Below are 8,249 nucleotides of genomic sequence, written 5' to 3'. Positions count from 1 at the left end.
ACCTCTTCTGTACTCCTCACTTAGGAGAGGAGATCAGGTCCTGTAGCCAATCGATTACGACGAACTTCCGCATACCAGTCTCCATCTATGTCCACCGAGCAGGTGGCACAGTGGTTAGCACACTGCATTCGGGATGACGGCGGTTCAAACCCGCGTCCACCCATTCTGATTTTAGTTTTCTGTGATTTCCCTAAATCGCTTCAGGCTCGGGATGGTTCCTTGGAAAGGCCACAGTCGATTTCCTCCACCCTCATTCCTTAATCCGAATATGTGCTCCATTAATAATGAGCTCTTCGTCGATGGGACGTTAAACAGTAGTCTCCTCCTCCTCCTCCTCCTCCTCCTCCTCCTCCTCCTCTAAATCTACATCCGAACCCTGAAAACAGAGGCTATCTGCAGGTGTACCACGTATTACGTTTGCTTACCATTCCATTCAAGTATGGACCTACCTACTACAGTGAAGTCTTGGTCTCCCCATCTTTCCCTGTGATACGAGTGCAACTCCTCATTGATTCCTCAGGATGTATATGTCAGCCAGTACCTTCCTTTACTTTTCTCGCAAGTCGCATTCTGCACCGCCTCATTACTTGCTAGATCTACCTTTGTCTTCAGTATTCTTCTGTGGAACTAGATTTCAAAAGCTTCTGTTATCTTCCTAAGGGTATTTTCAAATTCGTTCCGTCCTTACAATTACGAGAAAATGCGTGCTTTTTTTCCCCCCAGACGCGTTTCGCTCCATTGAGGTAAAGCGTAATCAGCGGTTTGTAATTAAAGATATTCACAATTTGACTTGTTTCTAAGATCAAAAAACAGTTCGTCTTCATGTCTAAACTATTTATCACCCATTTCAGTTCTATAAATGGCTGCTCTCCATGCAAATACGTTTAGAAAAGACTTCCTAACACTTAAATCTGTATTTGATGTTAACAAAGTACTTTTCTTTAGAAAAAGCTTTTCTTGCCAATGCCACTCTACAATATATAATCCCTCTACTTCGACCATCGTCAGTTACTTCGATGCCCAAATAGCAAAATTCATTTACTACTTTAAGTGTCTCGTTTCCTAATTTAATTCCCTCAGAATCACCCGATTTAGCCTCGTGATGACTGGGTGTTGTGTGATGTCCTTAGGTTAGTTAGGTTTAAGTAGTTCTAAGTTCTAGGGGACTGATGACCTGTTAAGTCCCATAGTGCTCAGAGCCATTTTTTTCACCCGATTTAATTCGACTACATTCCATTATCCTCGTTTTGCTTTTGTTGATGTTCATCTTACATCCTCCTTTCAAGATACTGTCCATTCCGTTCAGCTGCTCTTCCAGGTCCTTTGCTGTCTCTGACAGAATTACAGTGTAATTGGCGAACCTCAATGTTTTTATTTCTTCTCCCTGAACTTAATTCCTACTCCAAATTATTCTTTTGTTTCCTTTACTGCTAGCTCAATATGCAGATTGAATAACATCGGGAAAAGACTACAACCCTGTCTCACTCCCTTCCCAACCACTGCTTCCCTTTCATGTCTCTCGACTCTTATAACTGCCGTCTGGTTTCTGTACAAATTGTGAATAGCCTTCCGCTCCCTGTACTTTACCCCTGCTAACTTCAGAATTTGAAAGCGAGTATTCCAGTCAACACTGCCGAATCTTACTCTAAGTCTACAAATGCTTTAAACGGTGGTTTGCCTTTCCTTAAACTAAAACTCCTCCCGAACAGGCCATGAAGGCCCAGCGGCACCGACCGGCCGCCATATCATCCTCAGCTCATAGGCGTCATTGGATGCGGATATGGAGGAGCATGTGGTCAGCACCCCGCTCTCCTGGCCGTTGTGTCAGTTTCCGAGACCGGAGCCGCTACTTCTCAATCAAGTAGCTCCTTAGTTTGCCTCACAAGGGCTGAGTGCACCTCGCTTGCCAACAGCGCTCGGCAGACCGGACGGTCACCCACCCAAGTGCTAACCCAGCCCGACAGAGCTTAACTGTGGTGATTTGACGGGAACCGGTGTTAACACTGCGGCAAGGCCGTTGGCTTGCCTTTCGTTAACCTCTCTTCTAAGGTAAGTCGTAGATTGCCTCGCGTGTTCCTACATTTCCGCGTGACCGCTCCGGTCGCAGGTTCGAATCCTGCCTCGGGCATGGATGTGTGTGATGTCCTCAGCTTAGTTAGGTTTAAGTAGTTCTAAGTTCTAGGGGACTGAAGACCACAGGTGTCAAGTCCCATATTGCTCAGAGCCATTTGAACCTATATTTCTCCGGAATCCAAACTGATCTTCCGCTACATTGGCTTCCAGCAGTGTTCCCATTATTCTGGAAAGATTCTTATAACTATTTTCCAGCCATGACATATTAAACTGCTAGTTTGGTAATATTCACTCCTGTCAGCACTACCTTTCTTTGAAATTGGAATTCTTACATTCTTCATGAAGTCTGAGGGTATTTCGTCAGTCTCATATATCGTGGTGCACACCAGATGGAAGAGTTTTGTCATCAGTAGTTCTAATGGAATGTTGTCTACTCCCGGGACTTGTTTCGACTTAGATCTTTCAGTGCTCTGTCAAATTATTCTCGCAGTATCATGTCTCCCACCTCCTCGTCATCTACGTCCTCTTCCGTTTCCATAATATTGTCTGCAAGTTCATCTCCCTTGTATAGGCCCTCTTCATACTTCTCCTATCTTCTGCTTTTCTCTTCTTAGGAATGGTTATCATCTCAACTCTTGATATTAATGTAGCTGCTTTTCTTTTCTCCAAAGGCATTTTTAATTTTCGTATAGGCAGTATCTATCTTTCCCTTACATATATGCTTCTAAATCCTTTCATTTGGCGCCAAGCCATTCCTGCTTAGTCACTTTGCACTTCCTGTCAGTCTCATGTTTTAGATGTTTGTATTCACTTTTGTCTGTTTCATTTTCTGCATTTTTATATTTCATGAATTAAATTCAGTACCTCCTGCGTTATTCAAGACTTTTTACTATGGCTTGTCTTTTTTACATATTTCACCCTCCGCTGCCTTCACTGTTTCATCTTTCAAAGCTCCCAATTCGTTTTCCACTGTGTTCCTTTCCCTTGTCCTAGTCACTCGTTGTCCAATGCTCCCTCTGAAACTCGCAACAAGTACACATGTACCACTGGAAATTGTAGTTGTTGGTCAGTATTGCCTCCCACGTTCCTAATGTTTTCTGGAAACCAAATTGATCATTCCCAACGTGGACATCAACCAGTTTTGCCGTTATTTCTTGTTTCTCAGAAATCATTGGAAAATAGCCCTGTACTCCGAAACATTGTTATGTTGGCATCATCTCCCGATCGCATCCATTAATTAGTAATTATTTTAGGTAAATTTTTTAGCTTCCGAAGCTTCTCTTCCAGCTTTTATCTAAGCAGGGAATAAAACATTGATGTTGTCATGACGAAAGTCCAAATCCTAATGCGGGGTTTTCAGTGAAGTACAACACTTTGAAGGTACGTTTATTGCTGCCACCAACATGCAGCCGATAAAGACCTCACCTCCTGGATGGAAAGGCAGTTATTTATACAAACACCGAATATTCCAGAATGCTATTATTTATACAGCTCTCCCATATTCCAGGTAACCAGTGCGTCCGTAATTAAATTTGCAGTTTCAAAACGCTGTAAAAAGAAAAACACTGCATAGATTGACGTCAAATTTGAGCAGCACATTATTGACGCATGTGGAAACGTCATGAAACAATAAAAATTTAATGAAAATTTTACCAGTAGGTAAGCGTCTTAACGTAAATGGAGTCGGCTACAAATGACAGATGACTCGCAATACGACGCCTGTGCTTTGAGTTGCACATTACACCATCCGAACTGTTCAGTGTGCATGACTGCACAAGTTCGCAGTAAACAGTTGTGGCACCACTGCTTAAGTAAGACCATCTACCACGGCAAGATCGTACAACATCGGTTGGGAAAAGCAGGTTTTTAACTATCCTGAGTCCAAAAGCCGCATAAATAGCAAAATGACATCGGTTCCTAAATGTCGTGAGACTGGTACAAGACATGTTCCACATGCTGTTCACTGTTTCCTCTACAAGTTGAAATCGAGATACACACAGGTCGGAGTATCTCGGCGGTCAGGTTCAGAATTTATTGCCCACTGCGTGCCTTCAGTTCAGCTACGTTCGAACATGGAGCACTGAACACAACATCTTTCAGATAACCCTACAGCCAGAAGTCACACGGACTAAGATCAGGTGATCGGGACGGCCAGGCTGTAGGGAAATGACGGCTGATAAATCTAGAATTTCCGTAATGCCTCTCTGGCAACGGCTTCACTTGCTGTGCAACGTTCGGAGCAGCGATATCTTGCATAAAAATGATTCTAGCCACACATGTAAGCTACTGAAAGGTTGGAATGACATTGGTGCACAGAAGACTCCATGCCGTTTACCAGTGACGGTACAGGTCATAGGATCCGCGAAAAAATACAGCCCGGTGCCTTCAACCCGCACCACGCAGTTGATGTGCATGCTGATTTTCCGTTGCTTATGTTCTGCAATTCTGCGTATTGACGTGTCCTTGGATATGGAAATGTGCTTCGTCTGTCCACAAAATGTTCCAAGGGCATTCATTGTCCACTTTCATGCTAGCAAGAAATTCCAGAGCGAAAGTTTGTCTTGTTGGCAGGTCAGCGGAAACAGTCCCTGAACATCTATGATTTTGTGTGGATAGCAATGCAGTACGTTTCGCAGGATTTTATGCACCATGCTGGCAGTCATGTTAATCTTTCTGGCGATTCCCCATGTTTGCACAGTATCGCTTGACCCCTCCTGCAATGCTGTGGCCACATCAACAGCTTTCCTCCCTCTGTCACATGCACTTCAAAACAACCCGTCTTTTCGAATTTTGTAATCATTCTCCCCAGACCCGTAATAGACATCAGTGTCATTTTTTCATACCCCTGAATGTCCAGAACTTCTGCTGGGTTCCTGGCTTACAGTCATCGTTCTTTTAAATATAGTTCACCAGCAACGCACGATCCTTCACGGAGACATATCGGGCGTCTCTGACACAAACTGAGCAGCAGCCGTGTGCCGCGCCTCTGTTAGTGTGCATAGCCTGAAGCTTACAGCGCCATTTATTGATCAAATTTTCTTTAATATTCTTTGTACGATGACTTTTCGCCCTGCGTCAATAATATATTGTTGAAATTTGACGTCATTCTGAGCAGTGGTTCTCTTTCTCCAGCATTTTGAAACTGTAACTTTAATTACGGACACTCTGTATAAACATTACGAACATAAGATACAGGGTGTCCATAAAGTTCCTTTACAACTTCGAAAGTTTATTACAACAGCAGTTGTTGAAATATTTTTACAACATTTCTTTTATTGTAATCAGTGTTTATAAAAGTTTGACAGCGTTTAATAGACCTCTATATGGGCGCCTTTAGTTGCACGAAGCACATCAGGACAGTACTCGATTTCTTGACATGTTCGCTGCAGCATAGCGTCTTCGATAGTGGCAATGGCGTAGTATTGTATGTTAACCGGGGACCTAGAAACGATGGAGATGCTCCGTCCCCACCGCAGCCGCAGTGGTCCACAACACCACAACGACTACCGCAGTCCACTTCACCCCTCCGCCGCCCCACACCGAACGCAGGATTATTGTGCAGTTCGGCCCCCGGTGGACCACCCTCTCCCTCCCCCCCCCCCCATCCCCAGGGAACGTCTTACACCAGACGAGTGTAACCCCTGTGTTAGTGTGGTAGAGTAATGGTGGTTTACGCGTACGTGGAGAATTTGTTTGCGCAGCAATCGCCGACATTGTGGAATAAGGGGAACCAGCCCGTCTTCGCCGAGGCAGATGGAAAACCGCCTAAAATCATCCACAAACTGGCCGGTTCACTGGACCTCGACACAAGTCCGCGGGGGGGGGGGGGATTCATGCCGGGGATCAGGCGCTCCTTCCCACCCCGAAAAGCCGTGCGTCAGACCGCTCGGCTAACCGGGTGGGCGGCAATGGCATTAAGGATCCTTTGCTTCAAGTCGACGGTGTCCCGTATATGTGTTTGATACACGATATCTTTTACACACCCCCATAAAAAATGTCCAAGGGAGTGATATATGGCGAACGCGGCGGCCAAGGAACTGGCCCTTCCCTCCCAATCCATCTACCTCGAAATGTTTCAGTGAGTAACCGACGAACATACAGTCCTCAATGTGGTGGTGCACCATCTCGCTGGAAATGATAGTTGGTTGTAAGTCAGTCAATTGTGGTGCTACATATTCTGTCAGAACGTCAAGGTAAACATCTGCAGTAGAGGTAAACATCTACAGTAATTATTGACTCGTTGAAGAAAAATGGACCAATTATTCGGTTGCACATGATTCCACACCACACATTCACTTTTGGACTACCCCGGTGAAGCTCCCTAGTCACATGGGAATGTTCAGAACCCCAGATTCTCGCATTGTGACTGTTTAATTTCTCAGAAACGTGAAAAATTGCCTCGTCACTGAAACAAACTTGCTTGCGGAATGCTTCATCCTCCGAAAGGCATTCCAGCATGTTGACTGCAAACTCTGTCCGTTTTGGCTTGTCATTTGGCTCAAGCGTCTATGACACTTGCACTTTGTAAGCATACAACCGTAAGTTCTTGTGGAGGACCTTATGCACAGTTGAACGTGCTAGTTGCAACTGTCTGGCAGCAGGGCGGATGGACTTCGCAGGTGAACGAGTGAAGACGTTTAAAACGCGATCGATATTTTTCTGGGATGTTCTTGGTCGCCCGCTCCTCCTGTTATCCAACACTGCCCCTGTCTCCATACATTTTTTTTTTGACATGCACGGATTGAAGGGTGCGGTGGTTGATCTTTCGTATACTTCGTTCGCATTCGGGAGAACGACGGTTCAATCCCGCGTCCGGCTATCCTGATTTAGGTTTTTCGTGATTTTCCTAAATCGCTCCATGCAAATGCCGGGATGGTTCTTTTGAAAGGTCACAGCCGACTTCCTTCTCTAATCCAATGAGATCGATGATCTAGCTGTTTGGTCTCTTCCCCCAACCAACCCAACCCAACACCATACTTCGTTCTGAAGTTTCGTTGAGTCTGAACATCCGATTTTGTCTCAATAAACCATGACACACATTGTACCTTCTCTTGAGGTGTTGTCATTTTATAGAGGTTCAGTTCCTTCCATCAACAGAGTATCTGAAACACAAAATTTTAGTATATATAAAAATTTTAGTAAACAGTGATTACAATAAAAGAAATTTTGTTAAAATATTTGAACAACTGCCGTTGTTATAAAATTTTGAAGTTGTAAAGGAACTTTATGGACATCCTGTATTTCAAGAGCCTTCCGAAATTGATAACTACGAAACAGCAAATAATTGCTGGGTTTGGACCGGCGAACTGTATCACGCCAGCCAGGTACGGTATCACTGTGCCACACTGCACGGTCCAGAGCTCGCTGCAGTATTACCGCCTCTTGAGGATGTGGTTGTCCAACATGAAAGTCGCTAATGTAACACTTGTTTTAGAAACCACGAGGACTAAGTCATCTCTTGGGCGACTTCGCCACCATCGGCTGCTCCTGAAAAAGCAAAGGCGTAAAGGCGCGTTAGAGGAGTGTAGCTGGCGTCTTCATATGGGCTGTTGCCCTGCGGAAGATCGGCACCCGCGAAGAAAGCGAATCATTCACGGAATACGTCAGAGTCCACTCTGAGGCTGTGCGCAGTAAAAGACGGCTCACAATGGACGCCAACGGAATGAAACGTGACCTTGAAATGGTGAGGTGCATGTTGATACTAGGCGTAAGTTCTGCGTAATGCATTGTCCCTCAGCCAAACACTGAGAGGTGAAAGTTTGTAAGGGATTACTAAAAGTCGGAATACAGTATTAGCGTTGAGAAATGAGCAATGATAATATACTTTCTTAATGACGAAAAGAAAATTCACAGTAGATGAACGTAGTACGGTAAATTTTTCACATTGCTTGGAATGGAAAACGTAGGTAGTGTCCTCCAAATATTTTAGAACGTCAGTCAGTATTTTATCGGATAAATATAGATACAGAATCACATCATACAGTGTTTAGAAGGCACTATATAGAGACTTTTTTCACTTTACGTATCTTTCTCCCTCAGTGATTACGTTTACACTGTTGAGATAATTCTCACTAAAAGTTTCTTTTGTGATGTTATTTATACACAGTTCAGGCTTTATCCTTGTCCAGGTATTGTAAAGTTTTAAACATTTTGCGCTTCCAGATGTTTGGTCTCTC

At 44.2% G+C, this 8,249-nt stretch overlaps 1 pseudogene; it reads right to left on the bottom strand.

Annotated features, from left to right (window-relative positions):
- Window positions 1-1,904: 1,904 nt before the first annotated feature.
- Window positions 1,905-2,022, bottom strand: LOC124546374 (annotated as a pseudogene).
- Window positions 2,023-8,249: the final 6,227 nt, after the last annotated feature.

The sequence above is a fragment of the Schistocerca americana genome, chromosome 8 (genome assembly GCF_021461395.2).
Source record: "Schistocerca americana isolate TAMUIC-IGC-003095 chromosome 8, iqSchAmer2.1, whole genome shotgun sequence".
Taxonomy (NCBI): Eukaryota; Metazoa; Arthropoda; class Insecta; order Orthoptera; family Acrididae; genus Schistocerca; species Schistocerca americana.
This window is presented reverse-complemented; position numbering and strand designations above follow the sequence as displayed.